At 49.3% G+C, this 20246-nt stretch overlaps 6 non-coding genes across 6 annotated transcripts; 2 read left to right on the forward strand and 4 right to left on the reverse strand.

Annotated features, from left to right (window-relative positions):
• Positions 1 to 1912: 1912 nt before the first annotated feature.
• trnas-gcu (transfer RNA serine (anticodon GCU)) lies at positions 1913 to 1994 on the reverse strand. The gene has a single exon. It is a non-coding gene; the product is annotated as a tRNA-Ser (tRNA).
• A 1623-nt stretch (positions 1995 to 3617) lies between these two features.
• Positions 3618 to 3690, forward strand: trnar-acg (transfer RNA arginine (anticodon ACG)). Its single transcript has one exon. It is a non-coding gene; the product is annotated as a tRNA-Arg (tRNA).
• A 3460-nt stretch (positions 3691 to 7150) lies between these two features.
• trnav-cac (transfer RNA valine (anticodon CAC)) lies at positions 7151 to 7223 on the reverse strand. The gene has a single exon. It is a non-coding gene; the product is annotated as a tRNA-Val (tRNA).
• Positions 7224 to 7675: 452 nt separating this feature from the next.
• trnae-uuc (transfer RNA glutamic acid (anticodon UUC)) lies at positions 7676 to 7747 on the reverse strand. Its single transcript has one exon. It is a non-coding gene; the product is annotated as a tRNA-Glu (tRNA).
• A 4293-nt stretch (positions 7748 to 12040) lies between these two features.
• Positions 12041 to 12182, forward strand: LOC138229453 (U4 spliceosomal RNA). Its single transcript, XR_011185864.1, has one exon. It is a non-coding gene; the product is annotated as a U4 spliceosomal RNA (small nuclear RNA).
• Positions 12183 to 13015: 833 nt separating this feature from the next.
• On the reverse strand, positions 13016 to 13087 carry trnag-ucc (transfer RNA glycine (anticodon UCC)). Its single transcript has one exon. It is a non-coding gene; the product is annotated as a tRNA-Gly (tRNA).
• Between the last annotated feature and the right edge of the window lie 7159 nt (positions 13088 to 20246).

The following is a 20246-nucleotide window of genomic DNA, read 5'->3' on the forward strand; positions in this document are numbered from 1 at the left end:
TGCGGAGTGGAGTCCTGCCTGGAGCTGTGTTTGCAGGCGGCGGCTCCCCGCGCCCTGTCTGTGCGTCGTGAAATTAATTAATAAATTTATAAAGTTAATTTATAAAGTTAATAAAGTTATAAATTAGAAATTAATAACGATATAATTATATTCATGTACCGCAACACAAGAATAGTACACACTGTACATTGTCTGTCGATAATGTTTCTGTAGTGCTTTTTCAGCACTCAGCATGTGACTGTGCTGGTGGCGCTGTGGGTTAGGTTCCTGACTTCTATGTCACATGGTCTATGATTGAATCCCATGGAACTATGACTTTATTTTTTAACAAACATTTCTTTGAAAAAATGAAACAATTTCCCTTGGTCAGAGATTAAATAAAACCTCACTTTTTTTGAGGTTTTACTGTGCAGAGTGAGGTTTTACCTCACTTTTTTTTAGCAGAAGGTTTACTGTTACCTGAGAAGGGCCGGCATCCAATCACGGTGGTACACACACACGCTCTCACTCATATGAGCTACACGGCTACCAAGATGATCTCGGGTGCGCCGAGCTGGTACGGAACATATTGAACTGATCGACGGCGAATTGTCTCTCAGACAGGCTTTTCACCTCTAAGCTCCCTGACTGACAGTGATCAGCTAGGTAGTGAAACAGTCAGCTGCTTCTAAGCCTTAAACAGCTGCATCTCGGCGCTTCCACGGAGAGATGATTTGAAAGCCGAACATCGCCCATTGGGAACACCTTACTATCACTAGTTTAAGAGACTCTTAAGGTCTTGCAGAGGTGCCTGTCTAATAGCATGCACTTTGCAAGCTATAGGTGTTTAGGCTGAGGCAGAATGCCTGTTAACAAAATGTTTTTCTAAAGGTGTGTCCAAGTGGCTGCAAAAGGACAACACTCCTGGGGCGCCGTGGCTCAGCTCCTGCACTTGATTATAATGCCGATACGTGTCAAAGCAGTAATTTACGTCATCCTACCACTGCAACACGGGGAATAGAAAGAAATGAGCACACGCTACGAATCGTCTCAATCACTCCCTAGAGTCGTAAGGCGCATTGAAGGGTGCACCCCCATCATTAATCGTTGCGCCTCTGTGAAAGGAAAGCTCTTGGGCAGTCTTTGAAACAGCTCGGATGAAACACTTGATTGCTTCCATGTGCATCTGGAGCCCACTTCTTATTTTCACTTCACGCCGCCCAAAGCATTTCTAAAACAGGAGATTCGCGTTTGGGAATGCGCCCTGCCCTACAAATAAAACAGGTCTACGGCTCTGAAACCTGCTCCACGGAAAACAGCTCTGTTGCGCTTTTGATCAAAGGGAGATTCGCTGTTCTTACTTTTTGATGACATAACACCCAAAGGGGCTTCTTTGGAGCTGGATTCCAACCAGCAACCTTAAGTTTCTTGGCGGTATCCTTTACAGTCCTCTGTTCGGTCAACAAGGGACTGAAGGGGGCAGCTTTCCTCACACATACAGTGCAATGTACTGTATTGTTCCCCTTCATTGAATTCGCAGTTCTGCATCAGACCTCTAACTCGTTTCCTTAGCTTGGATTTAAGCCACGAAGCAGGCTTCTACTGTAGAAACGTCTAGAGGAATCACAAACTATTTGAGAGGCCACCATCCCAGGGGGAACTGACAAAGTCTATCCCTAAACACCTAGTGCAGTCTCTCAAGAGACTGTCAAAAACCGCTTTCTCCGTTTGCGTTGCGAGTAAGTGAAACCACAGTCTCAACCCAGAGCCACTTGGCAGCAGCGGCACGTAAATACCGTTACTGTTACTGCTCGAGACTGACGTTAGCCTACTATACCATGTTCAGCCACCGCTAGAAAATGTACGGCTCTAGAACCTGAGCAAACGACAGGAGTGCCAACGCTGAACGGGCACACGTGTCAGACATGGAGAACGACGAGGATGGGATTCGAACCCATGCGTGCAGAGCACAATGGATTAGCAGTCCATCGCCTTAACCACTCGGCCACCTCGTCAACGACACTGGGCTGTCCGGACATGGGTTGGCGCACTCCAAATGATCTTTTTCTTTTTTTTCCCTCATACTCGAGGGTCATTTTCCTGTTCCACATGCGATTTCAACATTTTCCTTGGGAGATGTCAAGCCAGCAAGCCACTGCTGTGGTTCAGTGGCCAGTGTGGAGTTCAGTGGCCCTGTTGTACACAGAAAGCACATTGAGCTCCTTGGACATGAAAAGTTCCAGATAAAAGCCATTTGTCACCCTTTCTCTTGGTGTTGATGTTGCTATTGTATGTAAAGGTGGCAACTTGCTCAGCGAGCAGGCGGAGCACACACCGAATGCAGATGTGTCTGAGTGGTGTGTCCAAGTGGCTGCAAAAGGACAGCTTTCCTGGGACGCCGTGGCTTAGTTGCTTAAGGCGCCTGTCTAGTAAACAGGAAACCCTAGTTCAGAATCCCAGCGGTGCCTTTTTTGTTCTGTCTTCTCGAACAGAACTGGTCATTATGGACAACTGCCTTCGGCTAGACTTAATTAAATGCAAGCATTCATTTCCTGTCTTGAACGACTTGTTTTTCTTAAAATGGATGCAACTTGCAAAACATGAAATACAAACCTTCCTAATCAGCGCTTGCGGCTAGCAAAAAAAAAAAGAAGTCAGCAATGTTTTTTTCTTTAACCTTAACCCTGCTAATGGAGAAGAGTTAAACGACCGAGTCTATGCAGCTTAAACGGTCCGCACGTCGGGTTCTTAGCTGAAAGGGTGGTAAATCACGCTCACCCCAGTCCTTAATCTTTTAAAGAGGATACAAAATTGAACCTAGTCGCCACATCACATACATCCTGTTCAACGATAAAAAGGTAACGTCTATCCTCGCTCCAGAGTAAATCTCACGTTGAGGGCATATTTTTTTCCACTTTACCATGAGTCCGGCTCGGCTGCACAGAGGCGAGAGCAGAGCAATGAGGTCACGGGGACAGGGGAGTCACACGCTGGCTGTTTGAACACGCGGAAGATCACTGAGGGATCCACAGTATGTGGACCCTCCGTGCGCCATCAGTCCGCACTCCGGACTCTGAATCCTGCCATCCGAGTTAAGATCTCGGCGGAACCTGAAGCGCAGTTCCTTCTTAAAATGTAATCTGGTGAGCATTTCTAGAATCGTACTTGTATAGATGCAGCCTTTAATGTGTTGCTAGGTTAAAATTGATGACTTCTTGAACTTCAGTAGGCAACTGCCCTCTTGGTTTCGGATTTAATGTCTTTATTACAGGGGCGCTTTTATGAAGACAGAGTCATGTTCAGGTACTTTGCTTGATGGAGGAAGCTCATTTCGGACTCTGTGATCTGCTCACCTGGAAAGGTCTGCTGTACTACTACAAGAGAGAAGTAGAGTCTGGAAGAAGGGACAATTTTATGATGCTTTGGAAGATAATGTTTTTTTTTCTTTGAAATCGAAATGAATCAGAATATCAGTGCAAAAGACAAACTCTTGGTTTGGTTTAAAGAGATATGGTTTTAAAACAGACAAAATGAAGAAAACAGGTGTTTCTCACTTTTAGAAAAGAATGAACCGGGGGTAATATTTTACTAGTTGCAGTGCTGATCTCACTGGGTTACAGTCCTGCAATGTCACACCAGGGCCAGTGGCGCAATGGATAACGCGTCTGACTACGGATCAGGAGATTGTAGGTTCGACTCCTGCCTGGCTCGGGTTGTTTTTAAACGCATCGGGCTACTCCCTAAGCAGTCTGTGCTACTTACGGGCCTTCAAAAAAGACGCTTTTTTGGTGCTCTGTGCAAAAAGCGTCGACATCTGCTTCCAGCTGTAAAATGCCATTCGCGGACGCTGAAGAACTTATTTGCAAGGGAGCGGGTACAAGCAATTTGGCATTTTAAAACCACCAGGAACACCGAACAGGGGCGCTTCTTTGCTTGCGCCGAAACACAACGACAGGAGGTGGACAACGTAGTCGGCAGGATTCGAACCTCTTTCTGTCTATTATATACTAAATGTTCTCTTGTCTGTCTCTTGTTTGTATAGAACTGAATGTCCCTGACAATGTACTGTTAGTTTTAATTGAAGAACGGCATTTGTGTTCAAATATATCAGACAAGTTTACGTAACTGCTCATGCGACACTCAGTTGTAATTAGTCAAGAAATAAAGTCGAACAACAGCTGCGGGTTTGATTCTGAACGTATGAGATTTCAGCGCCTTTTACTTCCATTGACAAATGATAGAGATTCGAAGAGAGATCCTTCAGACCAGCAAGCAAACCCACGGCTATTTCGGTTTTCTATCTAGGCAACGTTGGTGTCTGCAATAGCATACATGAAAGCGTGATGCAATTTCTGTGGCTACATTTGTTGCACGTCATGCACAGTAAGAGTGTTTCTAACACCAAATAAAAAGTCAACAATTAGCGATCACGCCTTCTCCTCAGTTAACCCACTGAAACCCTTGCTGTTAACAGTTCTTTACTGCGTGGTTTACGAGCACCTACATATCGTGTCGGTTCTTTCAGCTTTATTCATTAGGTTTTCAAAGGCATAAGCCACCAGAGGTGCGAACGCAAAATGTGTGGTTATCTGAAGAATTGCTTTCAATGGCAGCGGGTCCAAGCGATTTAGCGTTTTTATAGTACCGGGAAAGGAGAAACGGCACTTTGCCTTTGCCGCGCAGGCACAAGGCGACGTGCGGCAGACGCCGGAGTCGGTAAATTCCGAACCTGCGCGGGGAAGCCCCAACGCACTTAACCACTCGGCCACGACAAAAGCGAGCTCGCTGCCGCCGCATTCCTCCTATAATCTAACACGGAGTGCGAGGTGGCTGCGGAAACCTTTTTAAAGTCGCTCTCCGTTAAAAAAAAAATACCTTTCACAAGATTCGTGCCGGCAGACAGACACGCCTCAGAGGGTTTAAGGCTGGCTTCACGTTCAAATGATAAAGTCCCCCAGTCCGGATGTCAAAATGCAACTTTGGCAGACAGAAAAAACATCAACAAACCACAAATGGTTTTTACAAGCTGCACCACACTGCACTTTCAAAAGCATTTACATTCGTGTTAGACGCAGGAATTGCCTTTGATTTGCGCGCTTACGAACGCCATGGAAAACGAAACAAAACTAAAGCCCTCAGCTCCTGCACTTGATTATATTGCCGTTACGTGTCGAAGCAGGAATTTATGTCATCCTACCACTGCAACACGGGGAATAGAGAGAAATGAGTACACGCTACGAATTGTCTCTAATCAGTCCCTACAGTTGTAAGGCGCCTGGAAGCGTGCACCCCCATCATTAATCTTTGCGCATCTGTGCAAGGTAAACTCTGGAGCAGTCTTTGAAACGGCTCAAAGGAAACACGTGATTGATTCCATGTGCATCTGGGGTTCATTTCTTATTTACATTTAATTCAAGGGAAAGGCTTGGGTCAGTTTCAGACGGCCTCCAACAGCGAGATTCAAGCGCCCCACCTTCAGCCCAATCTGCGCAGCCAGAACGCCAACGGCTCCTATGCTCTCCGGGGTGCGGTTGTGACCCCGTAACCTAAAATGTTGGTGGCAGACAAATGGAGACTAACAGGTGACGTCCTAGGACATGACTACATTGTGGGGATGGTGACCATTGCTTGGAAAAGAGTGCGAGGCCCCTTTAGAAAAACATTTTGTTAACAGGCATTCTGCCTCAGCCTAAACACCTATAGCTTGCAAAGCGCATGCTATTAGACAGGCACCTCTGCAAGACCTTAAGAGTCTCTTAAACTAGTGATAGTAAGGTGTTCCCAATGGGTGATGTTCGGCTTTAAAATCATCTCTCCGTGGAAGCGCCGAGATGCAGCTGTTTAAGGCTTAGAAGCAGCTGACTGTTTCACTACCTAGCTGATCACTGTCAGTCAGGGAGCTTAGAGGTGAAAAGCCTGTCTGAGAGACAATTCGCCATCGATCAGTTCAATATGTTCCGTACCAGCTCGGCGCACCCGAGATCATCTTGGTAGCCGTGTAGCTCAGATGAGTGAGAGCTTGTGTGTATTTACCACCGTGATTGGATGCCGGCCCTTCTCAGGTCACAGTAAACCTTCTGCTCAAAAAAAGTGAGGTAAAACCTCACTCTGCACAGTAAAACCTAAAAAAGTGAGGTTTTATTTAATCTCTGACCAAGGGAAACGTTTCATTTTTTCAAAGAAATGTTTGTTAAAAAATAAAGTCATAGTTCCATGGGATTCAATCATAGACCGTGTGACATGGAAGTCAGGAACCTAACCCACTAAAGCACTACAGAAACATTATCGACAGACAATGTACAGCGTGTACTATTCTTGTGTTGCGGTACATGAATATAATTATATCGTTATTAATTTCTAATTTATAACTTTATTAACTTTATAAATTTATTAACGTTATTAATTAATTTCACGACGCACAGACAGAGCGTGGGGAGCCGCCGCCTGCAAACACGGCTCCAGGCAGGACTCCGCTCTGCAGGAGCCGCAGAGCAGAGGAGATGGGGGCAGCTTAGCTCCTGTGCAGAGACCTGAGCTGTTGTTGCTGCGGACGCTGTCTTTTCTGCACTCGGGGTAGGAGTGAATGTTGAGTTGCCCTTAGAAATGAAGCAGAGCACTTCAACGGCACGGGTGTGTGTGTGTGCGCCCTGGTGATTCTGGGAGACAGATCGAACCTGGGCTAAAAGAGAGGGGGCTTAGCCCTCTTCCATTTACTAGTTCAAAGTTGTACAACCCATTTGTATCTGCTAGGCGGCGCAGTCGTCGTGCACAAAGAACGCTTTGAAAAGCGTCAAAGGCAAGTCATTCTGAGTTGGTCGTTTGTGTTTTCCGTTCAGACGCGAAATGCTGAAATGATCTCTCGGCTCCTCGGTTGTCATTTCTGCTCCGTAAAGGAATCACAGCACGCGTCGGCTTCCAGCACGGTGGGTCGGGACACGATGCCGGGGGGTCGGAGAGAGCGATGTCTTCCTCGTTAGTATAGGACCTGTCACCTGTCCCCACCTGTCACGCGGGAGACCGGGGTACATCAGGACGCGCATTGAAGTGAAAGAAGGATGCGCTGCGACATGCACTGTGCAGATCTCGCCACACTAAGAGGTGAGTGGGTCTGTTCGATCACAGCGCTAGGCGAATCCCCAATCCCCTTTTGTGCGTGGCGACAAAAGAAGTCTGTTTTCGCCCGGTTTCAAACCGGGGACCTTTCGCGTGTGAGGCGAACGTGATAACCACTACACTACGGAAACGGTGGTAAGACATGCCCAGCGGCCCAGTGCTGAGCTTCGCCAATGCGATTCAGCTGCTTCCAGTGCCTTTATTGGAGTGCGCTGATGGACTGTGCTCTCTCTCCAGAGACCAGCACGCCTGTCATGGACGGAGCAGGAAAGGCGGCGTCACATTCTACAGCCCTCTCCACGCAATCGACGAAATCGGGCTGCTGACGTGGAGAAAATCGCCTCTCCAGAAAGTGCAAATATCATCTTGGAGAGTATAGATCCTATTGCCGAAGGTCAGCCCTGTCTACCAGAGTAACCCTCCCACCTCCTGCAGCGATGGTCAGCTGGTCTCACACGCGAGAAGTTTCGGCTGGAAACAAGCGCCCCCTCTTCTCGCACGTTTTGCACGTTCGAGTAGTTTTAATGCGGCTCCTTCGTACACGGTGCTGATCTTTTGGAAAGCAGGAGGCAAAACTGACACGTTCCCATACCGGGAGTCGAACCAGGGCCGCCTGGGTGAAAACCAGGAATCCTAACCACTAGACCATATGGCAGCGAACAACCCTCCTGTTCCCGGCATCATGCAAGCAAACTACATAAATATGAGAAAACGCAAGAGAGTTGTCACTCAAAGTGTCGAAGGGTCGATGTATACTGGGACTCAGTTGAAATGCAACGTCAGGACTTTTCCGTTTATGTCACACGAAGAGAGCACAGCCTTTTCCGCCCTGCCACGTGTGTATCGGTAACTCGCCGTGATCGTATAGTGGTCAGTACTTTGCGTTGTGGCCGCAACAACCCTGGTTCAAATCTGGGTCACGGCAGAATAGGGGCGTCTGCTTTTACTACTTGCATGAATGAAGGCAAAAAAAAGCCAATCGATGTGAACGAACGGCGCTTTACAGAGGAGTACTGCCTGACTGGATCGTTGATGAACGACAGAGGCCACTCCGACCTCTTCTCGGGTTTCTTCAATGACTTACTAAGGATCTTCTTCACATTCGCCCATGCAGGGGAAGCCAGTTACACCAAAGCAAACGCAGGAAAGTGCATTTCATGCAGAGACCAGGAGGGACCTGTTTACACCAAGAGTGGTCGGAGTATGGAACAATGCGCCCAGCCCTGTTGCTGGAGTCGATTCTTGATTAGATTTTGGGCTCACTAAGAGGCCCCCGCTGGGTACTAATCTTTCTGTTGTTCTCGCAGGTGTTGCGCTGCTTTTGAGCCGACAGCTCGTCTTGTTCTGTCGGGACAGCCCAATTGCAAATGATCGGCTCCAGGTACAGAAAAAACGTGCGTTTGGTACAAGAGTGCATGAACGCACCGGAAGTACATTGGGAACAAATGACTGGTGGTTCAAGACCTCTGTGAAGTGCAGGAGCGTGCAAGAAGAGGCTGTTTGCATCCAGTCTCGAACCTGGGACCTTTCGCATGTTAGGCAAACATGATAACCACTACACTACGGAAACCTGTACGGTTTGTTGCTGGTGTATCGCTTGCGTTTCGGGCTGAGAAAGGGACGCGTCATTTTAGGTAGGGGGCGCTGGAGAGAGGAACAAAGGGAGCGATGAAACAAAATGCCGAAACCCGGGATCGAGCCAGGGACCTTTAGAACATACTCTCACGAATCGTTAGAATATGTGCGTTTGATCATCAATTGCGTAACAACCACATTCGTTCGACTTGAGCCATCAAGCTCATAGTTTTCAAATCTTGAAAGCTGTCATTGAGCACATCATAGTCTGCAGTACGCCCCGTAACTTGCGTACTTCAACAGAAAGAAGAGCAGACAGCTCCATAAATATGCGAGGCGCAGAGAGTGCAAGGCGAGCCGCACACGTTTCGGTGGCTGAGAGAGGGCAGTTTTTGCTTCTGCATTTCCCAAGTAAGGACGCATGACAACAAGCGATTGCGGTGCTCATTTACGACATAGTGGTGATGAGTTTTCAGTACGTGTTCTTTTGAACGAGCAATGAGGTTGCTGCCTTGGACAGCTGACTGCACGCTCTCATTGTGCCACGTGATGAGTATTCACCAGGCTCGTTCAGTCATTAGTCACATTCCATCGTTTGCTATAAGCAGATGCTGCAAGGTGATGTGGATATCAGTTCTCAGTCTTGTGGACGAGGACAAAAAGAGCACACAAGGGCTCAGCCAGGAGTTGAACCCGGGACCTCCCACACCCTAAGCGAGAATCATACCCCTAAACCAATGAGCCACGGCAGCACTTTCTATTTTATCCTGTCAGCGAGCTTGAGGACGGGGGAGAGGCGTCATTCGCTCGTCCAGTCAGACCTTTAGCTTGCATGGTACAGCGCTCGATTTGCATGCGAGAGGTAGCGGGATCGTTTCCCACGTCCTCCAGGTGTGTGCTTAGAGCTTGATGTGCTGAAAGGTGTCCTTTAGCCTGTGGTCACACCTTGCATGGAGAGCGTCATGCAGCTGTCAATCATTTCGCAGCCACGCCCCCTCTTCATCTTCTCTCTGCCTTAAGCGTCTCCGCCACTCTCTCTTGACATTTCATGTCAGCATGTCAGAAGTCCGAGTGACGTTTTTAATGGCTGAGTGAGGGCACGATGCTGAAGCAGAGAGGCCACTTCAGCCAGAGAGACTTGTGCTAGGTGAGATCTGAAAAACGGACTCGCAACAGAAACAGACCAAAAAAGTATCGGTGAGATCAAAAGGCAAATGCAACATCCAGCAGAGGGCGTCTGAAGATTAGGGAACGGGCGACTGAAATCCATATGAGGCAAACTTTCCGGCTGTGCACTGCAGCTGGCCTCGTTGGCGTAGTTGGTAGCGCGTCAGTCTCTTTATCTGAAGGTCCTGAGTTTGATCCTCACACGGGGCATGGCTGCTTGCTCTTTTCAAACACTTGCGGCAACTGTTCGCTCATAACCACGTCTGGAATGCGTGACCTTTACACGGGGGAGAAGCAATGCCGCATCCCTTTTCTAAAGAACATTCATATTCAGAAATAAGTCAAGAAATTTGCCATTACTTTTGCTGTCAGCCTGCCCATGTTGCCAAAGAAAGATTCACTCGGCGTCAACATGACAGAAAAGCGATCACTTGAAAACACTGTTCCACACTCCGTAAGCAAGAACTTCAGTGTTTGCAGTCACCCGATATGCCGATAGTCAAAGGAGCACAAAACACGAAGCGTCAAAAGACAAGATGAGTTGATGGAAAGACCGTTGAATTGATGAGCACAAAAGTTCATCTCGTACAATAGGCAACGAAGGTCCCGGCGTCATCATCGCACTTGAAAGGACTGCCTTGCAGACTAAGGGCAGTGGGAGGTTGCTGTTTTGAGATGGAGGCATTGGGATGGTGGGCCGAGATCTATTCTTCTTAAGGAATTCTTCATCGTGAAAGATTGGTCCACAGGTCATCCAAAGAACTTACAAATTTTTTGGACTCAGGGAATCACGTCTTGAAAATACGGCTTGGACGCGTAACGGCATTCTATCCAACTATCCAACTGCAGGACTTGAGGGTTTTTTGTGCTTTGTTCTGTTTTCGTTGACATCGCATTCGTAAGAGCGTCAAAAAAAGGCAATTCCAGCATCTAACACGAATAAAAGGGCTATTGAAACTGCAGGGCTGCGCAGCTTCTAAAATCCTTGCACACAATTCTCCGTTATTGTTACTTCCTTCTTTCTGTCTAACAAAGTTCCCTTTTCCTAACCGGACGGGGAGACTTTATCATTCCAACTTGAAGCCAGCCTTAAGTCCTCTGAGGCGCATTTGTCTGCTAGCATGCTTTTGTGAAAGTTCAAATTTGGACAAACACAATCTGTGGCGTTTAGCGTGACATAGTCTTGCAGGCATCGTGCTGTCTCACTGCAATACTATACCGCTGGAGGAAACAGTCCATCTGGCCATGAAACTCATTTGAACGTCTAGCTACAGCAATATCATGATTTATTCAGGATGTGTGGAATCAGCACGTCCCGGAGACACTTTCCGAAATCGTGAGCATTCTCTGGTGGTGTCCTGCTGGGATCCTGTGGGCGTGTGTTGGTGGTATAGTGGTGAGCATGCAAAAGCCACTGCATTGGTCAGGAATCGAACCCGAGCCTCTTACTTGGCAGGCAAGAATTCTTCCACTGAACCACCAATGCTCAATACCTGTACCTTCAAAAAAGACGCTTTTTTGGTGCTCTGTTCAAAAAGCGTCGACATCTGTTTCCAGCTGCAAAATGCCATCCGCGGACGCTGAAGAATTTATTTATTTAGACACCGCTCAGAATCCCCTGTAAGATTCTCCCTCAGTTCCTTTGAGCAGTGTTTTACCTCTTTCAAAAGGCTTCACTTTCCTAGTCACATTCCAAGGCTCATCGAACCCGGGCTGTTTCCTCCAGCGGTATAGTATTGCAGTGAGACAGCAAGATGCCTGCAAGACTGTCACGCTAAACGCCACAGATTGTGTTTGTCCGTTCGTGTCAGTCGTCCTGCAACCACGGGAAGTGGGACACAAACATGCTGCAATGCTTTCAAGACGTTAGGATTTGTTTGTGTAACATCCGAGAAGAGTACTTGTGGCTTGAATGTGAACTGTACGTGCCCGCCCCCTTTCCTCTGTAGTGCATGAGTTCCTCCCGGCACGCCCTTCGTCATTGTTCTGTCATCTTGTATTTAAAGGCTTGTATTTCTGCTGCTGAAAATAAGCAACGGTTTTCTCACAACGCCCTTTGTTTCCGACGGAGCCCTTGTCTGTCATGAAATTCTTCAAAACCTCAAACTAGAAGAAGACGACAAATATGAAGCGTTACCGCAACGACATGCCATGAGACGATCGATAACGATTTCCATAGGATCCCCGCGGTTGCCTGGCAACCGTCAGCTTTGCGCAGTGGCAGTATCGTAGCCTGTGAGGTTTAGCCGAGGCGCGATTATTGCTAGTTGAAAACTTTTCCCAATACCCCGCTTCCGCCGGTTTGCAATACAATCGGCGAAAGCAATTTTTGATAGTCTCGTCAGAGACTGAGCAAGGTGTTTAAAGACAGATTTGGTCATGGTGACATCATGGTAGAAAGAAACGAGCTTGTTACGTCTCAACAGAAACGCTCTTTAGCTCTTTCAGCGTTATGCAGAGAACAGCGTCTGTCGAGATCACTTTTGAGTTAGCGCGAAACGCCGTGTGCTGTCAGTTTGATTTCATATTGCTCGTAGCGGCGCCCGGCTTTTGTCTGTCAAAAGTTAGGTTGCGCTTCTTCATGCTGCATCGTCGGCATGAGTGGAGCTTTTTAAACGTCTGTACTTACTGCGCCCCATAAGAAATGGTTTGTCCCCGTTCAAAAGAGATTGTGCGATGTCCTGCAGCGTTCGCAAAGCAAACCTTTGACAGTTTGAAAAGAGGAATTTATTCTGCTTCCTGTGCGTGCAGTAGTTACAAAGTTGAACGTCTTTACACGATCTGCTGCAGTTTTCAGTGGGCGGGCTTTGTCAGATGGCTTGGAAAAACGCACTGAGAGATCATGAGCAGTGTCCTGCATGTTTTCTGTGTATAGCTGTCTTTTAACGCATACAGAATTCATTCGAAATCATTGATTTCTCCAATTAACAAGGGTCCCTTTTTGAACCTGCCAGAAGCATTCTTTCAATGTAACAGATTTACTCCGGGGAAAGGCAGCATGACATTGAGAGTAGCTCAAGCTTTCAGCACCCGTATCGGACTGCGTGTATGCAGACACCGCTCAGAATCCCCTTTAAGATTCTCCTTCAATTCCGTTTTGCAGTGCTTTGGCTCTTTCAAAAGGCTTCGCTTTGCTATTCACAATCCAAGGCTCATGACAGCATTTAAAACCAATCGCCACTGCGTTGGCCGGGAATCGAACCCAGGTCAACTGCTTGGAAGGCAGCTATGCTCACCACTATACCACCAACACACACCCACAAAAAGCCCTGCAGGACACCACCAGAGAATGCTCACGATTTCGGAAGCTGTCTCCGGGACGTGCTGATTCCACAAATCCTGAATAAATCATGATATTGTTAGTTGCTGTAGCTAGACGTTCAAATGAGTTTCATGGCCAGATGGACTGTTTCCTCCAGCGGTATAGTATTGCAGTGAGACAGCACGATGCCTGCAAGACTATGTCACGCTAAACGCTACAGATTGTGTTTGTGTTGGACAGTTGGACCCTACAGCTGGACCCTCATAGACAACCTGAATAGCTTATTCAGAAGCAGTGCTGGACCGGGAACGAACCAGCTTCTTCCCAGGCACAAGAGTGACTTGTGAGGACTCGCGGTCCCACTCTGTGCATAGAGACTTTCTACCAGCCAGCCGGACTGCTGGTAGATCCCCTCGGAGCAACGACTGCCCTGCGTGGATGTCTAGACAAGGACCGGAGGTCTGTAATAGCTTTGAGGAGCTGTGTCAGGCAATGATCGGAGAATTTTCGGCTTTTATCGATCCCATAGCTGCCGTGGCCGCTGTGCACCATATTAAGCACGAAAAAGCTGAAGCCCCTCGCGACTATTATCAGAGGCTTAGGCGCACTTATTTTGCAGGGCGGAATGAAGAGGGTTGCGAAGAGAACGTGAATTTCAAAGGTTTATTCATTGCTAATCTGCATCCCTCAGTCAGGAAAATGATTGTGATGCACACTGATGCAAAAGCGATGAAAATGGCTGACATTAGAAGGTTGGCTCAAAAAGCCTGGGGAGCTGAAGTCTCTGCTTCCTCAGAGCGAAAACCTGCTAAAACGGCCGTGTTCGCCACTAAAGCCAGCAGGGTTGACGACTCGCCTCAGCTCGAGGCAGCTGAGGTTCCTGAGCTCGCTAAGCCCCGGCGCAAAATAGGCAGGCAGGACCGCACTAAGCGTCAGAGCCGCCGTGAGCGCTACGGGGAAGGCAAGGGCTCAGGCAGAGTCTATCATAAGACTGGACGAAGGGAGTCGACTGCAGCCCGCCTGGCCAGGCTTGAACAAGCCCTGCCTGAGAGATCAGGACAGGGTAAACCTTCCGCACCGAATGCCGGAAGTGTGAATGAGCTTAGGGGGACCACGCCCCTTCTCACTGGAGGAGGCGGGGATCCGTCCCAAGCCCCTCCCTCAGTGATTGGGTGGGAGGGTTCCTGCCTGGAAGAAGGCTGTGACTCTGAGTTGGGCGCTGACCCCGCCCCTGAAGTCAAAGAAAAGGCAGGCTTCCAACAATTCTTAGGGAATCTCAGCCAGAAAGGCAAAGCAAGGCGTATTTATATCAAGGTTTCTCTTGAAAACGTCTTAGATAGAGAAGCACTGATTGACACTGGGGCTGAAATTAGTTTGATGTCAGCCGATCTACTCAGCGAGCTCAAACGAGTAGCGAAAGGAAAAGGCATCAGACTTAAGGTAGAACCGTGTAAGATAGATATTTCCAGCTATACCCAGGATCATGCCAGGAGTGTGGGTGGCACTTAGGTTCGGGCCAATGAACGTGGTGCATCCTGTTTACATCTCTAGGTTTAAAACAGAGCCACTACTCATTGGCCAAGACCTGCTTGACAGGCTGGAGCCTCTGGTGGACTGCCAGCGTGGAAAATTGTGGGCTCAGGTCAAAAACCCTAAGCCTGTTGCACAGCAAAAAGGGGGATTCAGTGGTTATGCTGTGATCACACAGTGCCCACTGAACACTATAGCTGAGTTGGAGGTTCCTCCTGGTTCCTCTGGACGAGAATAAATGTCTCTTCTTGCTTTCCAAAACTACAGGGAAGTCCTGCCCAGGCCAGCACTCCCACGGTCTCCCAACTACAGGAGCAGTGCTCCAAGCAGCTGCTTGACCCGCCAGGTAAAGCACACCCCCTTTTCATCCCTGAAGAAGAGTGGATCTCCCTGTCCGGTAATGAATGGGAGTCCTTTCTGTGCACCCTGGTACCTCAGGGGGTCCAGGAATACCACCCCATGGTGGTGGGAGGGGGTCCAGGTGGCAGAAGTGCAGGTTGATGATGTAATTCTTAGCCTCAGCTCTGAGAAGTCCATAATCAGTGAAGGTCTGTTCGAGGACCTGTCGCCAAGCTGTCAAGTGACCCTGGTGATGCAGTCACAGGTTCTGTGGTGGGCACCCCCAACTCATAGGTCCATTTGGAGCAAAGGAAGCTGTGTAGCTTCCATCTCCATCGGAAAAAGGAAGTTTGCTCACTACTTCCTATTGGAAGTACCTATTGGTTCGACTGGGCGCCCAGCTGGACACAGTAAACAGTGTGCTGTGGACACGGGTGGACCCAGATGCCCACTCTCTAAGCGGTGACCCCGAGAACATTCGGTCAGGTCAGACGATTCCTCAGGCCTGCCAGGTAGTAAACGAATCGGACCTGATCGTTCCTGCGTCAACAGCAGGGTTTCCAGTACGCCTTGTCCTAAAGAAGGGACAGAGAATGGACGCTGAGATGGTTTTCTTCCAACCATCAGCTCAGTTTATCAGACTGAACCTAGCAGTCTGTTGTACCCCCAGACTGGAACGGAATGGCCGAGCCACCTGCCTGTTGGTGCAGAACATAGCAAAACAAGATGTCAAAATCCCTGCTCGCACTGACATGGGACTGGTAATTGACAATGGTTTCTATGATTTCGAACTGGCCATCCCAGTACTGGGGCAGCTCCCTGGTCCCTTGGCCAGGGAGGGGGGAACCGAGCAGGTGTACTACACCTACCCCCGGCGGATGATTGCAATTATGCCAATAGAGGGATTCTGCAACCAGGAGGTGTGCAGGGTGGACCTTAGCGATAAGGATGAGATGGTTGTGTACACAGTACACGCAGGTGTTCCGATGGACCACTCAGCCGAGAGTACGACCCGGGATACCGCCATGCCGTCAAAAGCGGGGTTCCTAGAGCAGGTACAGGAACAGGTTGGCAAGGCAGATGCCCTGGAAACGGAAAGCCAGCGTCAGCAGCTGCGTCAGAATTTCCAGGATTTCCGGGAAGTGTTTGCACGGGACGCCTATGACTGCGGGGTGACGGATTTGAACACAGTGCGCATTCCAACGGCCCCTGGCGCCCGCCCAACCTATGTCAGGCAGTATCGCATTCCCCTCACGGCATACGAGTCCATAAAGCAGACGTTGGATGCTCTACTAGAGCGTCAGATCATAAGGGAGTGTAACTCCACTTATAACTCCCCACTGTGGCCGGTGCTGAAACCCAATGGTAAATGGCGTCTGACCATTGACTACCGGCAGCTGAATAAACAGGTTCCTTTGTCACGATGGCCAATGATCTACCTAGATCAGGAGTTAGCCAAGGTGACAACAGCGAAATATTTCACCACAGTGGATGTGGCCAATGGGTTCTGGACCCTTAAGGTAGAACCAACAGACCAGTACAAACTGGCCTTTTCCTTTGGAAACAGGCAGTTCACCTGGAATTGATGCCCCTTTGGGTATTCCAACTCCCCAGCGGAGTTCAACATATTTCTGCACCAAGCCATGAATGATGCAGCCGCCAGGGGCAACCTGGTCTATGTGGACGATATTCTGATGAGGAGTCAGACCTGGGAAGAACACATGGCCGAGATCAGGCATGTGTTGACCCAGCTCTCCTGTGCAGGGGCCAAACTGTCCCTGGCTAAGGGACAGTGGTGTAGGACCCAAGTGGAGTACGTGGGACTGTTGGTTGGAGCCCAAGGCATACAGCCACAGTCCAGCAGAGTCCAAGCTATCCAGAATATGAAGTCGCCCACTAACCTGTCTGAACTGCGCAGCTTTCTGGGAGTATGTAATTATTCCCAGCAGTTCATTGAGGATTACGCTGAAATAGCAAGGCCCCTCCACAAGCTGTTGCAGAAAGACGTGCCCTTTGAGTGGGGGCCTTCCCCAGAACAGGCTGTGATGGAGCTGAAGCGCAGACTCGGTAGTGCGCCGAGCTTGGCCTACCCTGACAAAAATAAGGTCTTCTACCTTGAAGCAGGGTTCTCAGAGCACTGCCTTGGGGCTGCTCTGAGTCAGGAATATAACCAAGAGCGAAGGGTGGTGGCATATGCCAGTCGAGCCCTGAGCCCAGTGGAGCAAAAGTTCTTGGACTGCGAGAAGGCCCTGTTGTCTACGGTCTGGTCGGTAGAACACTTCCGTAGTTATGTTGGGGGACAAAAGATCATCATCGAAACCTGCCACCAACCTGTGACATTCCTGCATAGCCAGAGACTGAAAGCGGGCAGGGTGTCAAATAGCAGGATTGTGGCATGAATGATGGCCCTACAAGGCTATGAGATAGAGGTACGTTATGCACAGAGCAAGAAAATGTACCTGGGACAGGGCCTGGCTTTGGGCCAAGTGTGTCACGGCTGTGACACTGACATGGAAGCTCCAGAAACAATTCCCGCTGCTGAGCTACCGAACAATCATCGGTACTACGATGAGAACGTGGGCCAGGGCTTACCCATGGCCTATGTTGACGGTTGCTCTTTTCGCCACGAACAGCAGGTGCTAGCAGGGGTAGGAGTAGTCTGGCAAGACAATACTCCCTGTGGGCCGACCCGCTATAAGCTAGGACCAAAGACTAGTCAGTATGCGGAAGTAGCTGGGGTGCTGATCACCCTCCAGCAGGCCCTGACACATGGCCTTAAACAGTTTGTCATCTGTAGTGACTCGAACTACGCCCGACATAGCTTCGTGTCTCACGTTCCGTATTGGAAGGGTAACGGCATGAAAAATGCCCGGGGCAAGGAAGTAAAGAACAAAGAGTTGTTCCTGGCCAGTGACAAGCTCACGACCGAGGCTGGAATGATGGTTTACTGGAGGAAGGTGAAGGGACACTCCCAGGTGAAGGGACCCGACAAAGACGGGAATGATGAGGCCGACCGGTTGGCCAAATCTGGCGCCTTAGAGGGTGAACCCTGGCAGTTCCAGCAGGAATGGCTACCCCCAGAATTCGTGGCTGAGGTCAAGGCGGTCACCCGAAGCAGGGCTAGACAGGATGTCGGAGCTGACCCTCAATCTGTAGTGCTTGGGTCACAGGGTTTTAACACCGATCTTGCGGAAATGCAGAAACAGGACCCAGCAATTGGGCAAATGTATCAGCATATCGCTGACCCAGTGCGTCAACCTCTTTCGGAGCAGGTGCTGAGCCAGTCTCTGGAGCTGAAGGAGCTGGCAGAGGTGAAAGACAACCTAAAAATTATAAAGGGGTTGTTGGTTTGTGTACCAGTTGCACAAGGTGTCCCAAAGTGGGTAGTTCCCCACTGTCATCGGGGGGTCATGATCCAACATGCTCATGACGAACCCTGTGGGGGTCACCGGGGAATCAAGGCTACATACGACACTATCCAGCAGGTGGCATTCTGGACTCACATGGGCCAAGACATCGCCGCGTATGTAAAGGGGTGTCTGACGTGTAGCCAGTTCCAACCATCACGGCCCTTGCACCGTGCACCACTCCAGAAAAAGGGCATGACATTCACCTGGTCCAATCTTCAAATGGATTGGGTGGGGCCGCTGGTGAGGTCATCCAGAGGGAACAAATATTTCCTCACTGTTACGTGTGCATTCACAAAATGGATTGAGTGCCTCCCAGCACCCAACGACACGGCAGAGACAACTGCAGTGCTGTTGGTGAACCATGTGTTCAGTCGATGGGGATTCCCCCTGACCGTGGTCTCGGATCGGGGAACCCATTTCACAGCTACAGTAATGGCAACCCTGTGGAATATGCTTGGGGTCAAGACCCAGTTGCATATCTCCTACCACCCTCAATCCTCGGGCCAGGCAGAAAGGGCAAACCGAACGGTGGTTAGTATGCTCAAAAAGTTTGTCTCCAACAGCAGTAGGGCCTGAGACATTAAGCTGCCCCTGGTTCTGATGGCCATCCGAGCTACGCCCCATTGCTCTACGGGGGTCCCACCTTTTGAGATGATGACAAGTCGGAAGATGACTCTTCCCCTACACTGTCTTTATGGGGTGGAGGACCTGAGCACGACGGGGGCTGCTACGGCCCATCAGTATGTGTCAGACCTGCGAGCACATCTGCAGGCAACCTTTGCTTTTGCCCAGAACAATCTGGGAAGGAGTGCAGAGGGTAGGAAAGCATACTATGACTGAAAGGCAGTTAACCAGGAACTCCAAGTAGGAGACAAGGTCCTGTACTTCCAATTTGCCAAACCCACAGGGGTGGCCCGGAAGTACTTACCCAGTTGGACAGGACCCCACGAGATTGTCGATAAGGTATCACCGGTAGCTTATCGAATTCAGATTGAGAAGGGAAGGCAATCTCTGGTCTACAAGTGGGTGCATCGCAACCACCTCCGGTTGTATCGCCCACCTCAAATGGCGCCGGAGAACACAGAATAGGGTTAAACGTCCAAACCCGATCAAAGAGGGGGGTGCCCCTTTGTAGCTGCAGGCAGTTAGGTACTGTACTGTAGGTCCTGCTAGGAAAATATATTCAAAATTATAGTGGAACTGTACCATGTGCCTCATCTATGTTCCAGAATGGGAATCCTAAAACTGCCACGGCTGGTCCTGACAGTACTGTGGATCGCCTCGACACAGCCCCTTGAAGTTGTGGAACCTGGTCCTCCTACCGGCATAGTCCTGCAGGAAACCATAGTCCTCTCCATGGAAATCTTTATGGTACAATCTTTTTTTTTTCTTATAAAATATACTTTATTCCGAAAAAAAACACATCTCAAAAGGAAACATCTCACACGATAACACTCCACAAAATTAAAACATCGGCGGAACGGCGGTGATTGTCCGTTATCAATCCTTGCAAGGGTGGGCGTATTTGCGCTATTATGAGAGTCCCTCCAAACCCTACCGCTTGCTGTAAACCATTAATCCCTGTACAGGGTCCATAGGCCTTTCCAGCGCTCCTTTGCCGTGGGGAAACCCCATTTAGCAACGTCGCGCTTCATCCTCCTCCTGAGGTCCGCCAGGATCCTCTCTTCCAGCTCCCTCGCTCCCCACTTGTTGTTGTGCCGGATGAGATTGTTCCTCGCGTCCCACAGGCCTTTCTTTGTGAGGGACAGCAGCAGCCACATCAGGAACTGCGTCCCCCTGTCCAGTCCGGTAGGTGCCAGCCCCAGCAGAATGTACTGGTAGCTGAGCACCGCATTCGTTTCCAGGAGTTG

Source organism: Lepisosteus oculatus, unplaced genomic scaffold, assembly GCF_040954835.1.
Source record: "Lepisosteus oculatus isolate fLepOcu1 unplaced genomic scaffold, fLepOcu1.hap2 HAP2_SCAFFOLD_45, whole genome shotgun sequence".
Lineage (NCBI taxonomy): Eukaryota > Metazoa > Chordata > Actinopteri > Semionotiformes > Lepisosteidae > Lepisosteus > Lepisosteus oculatus.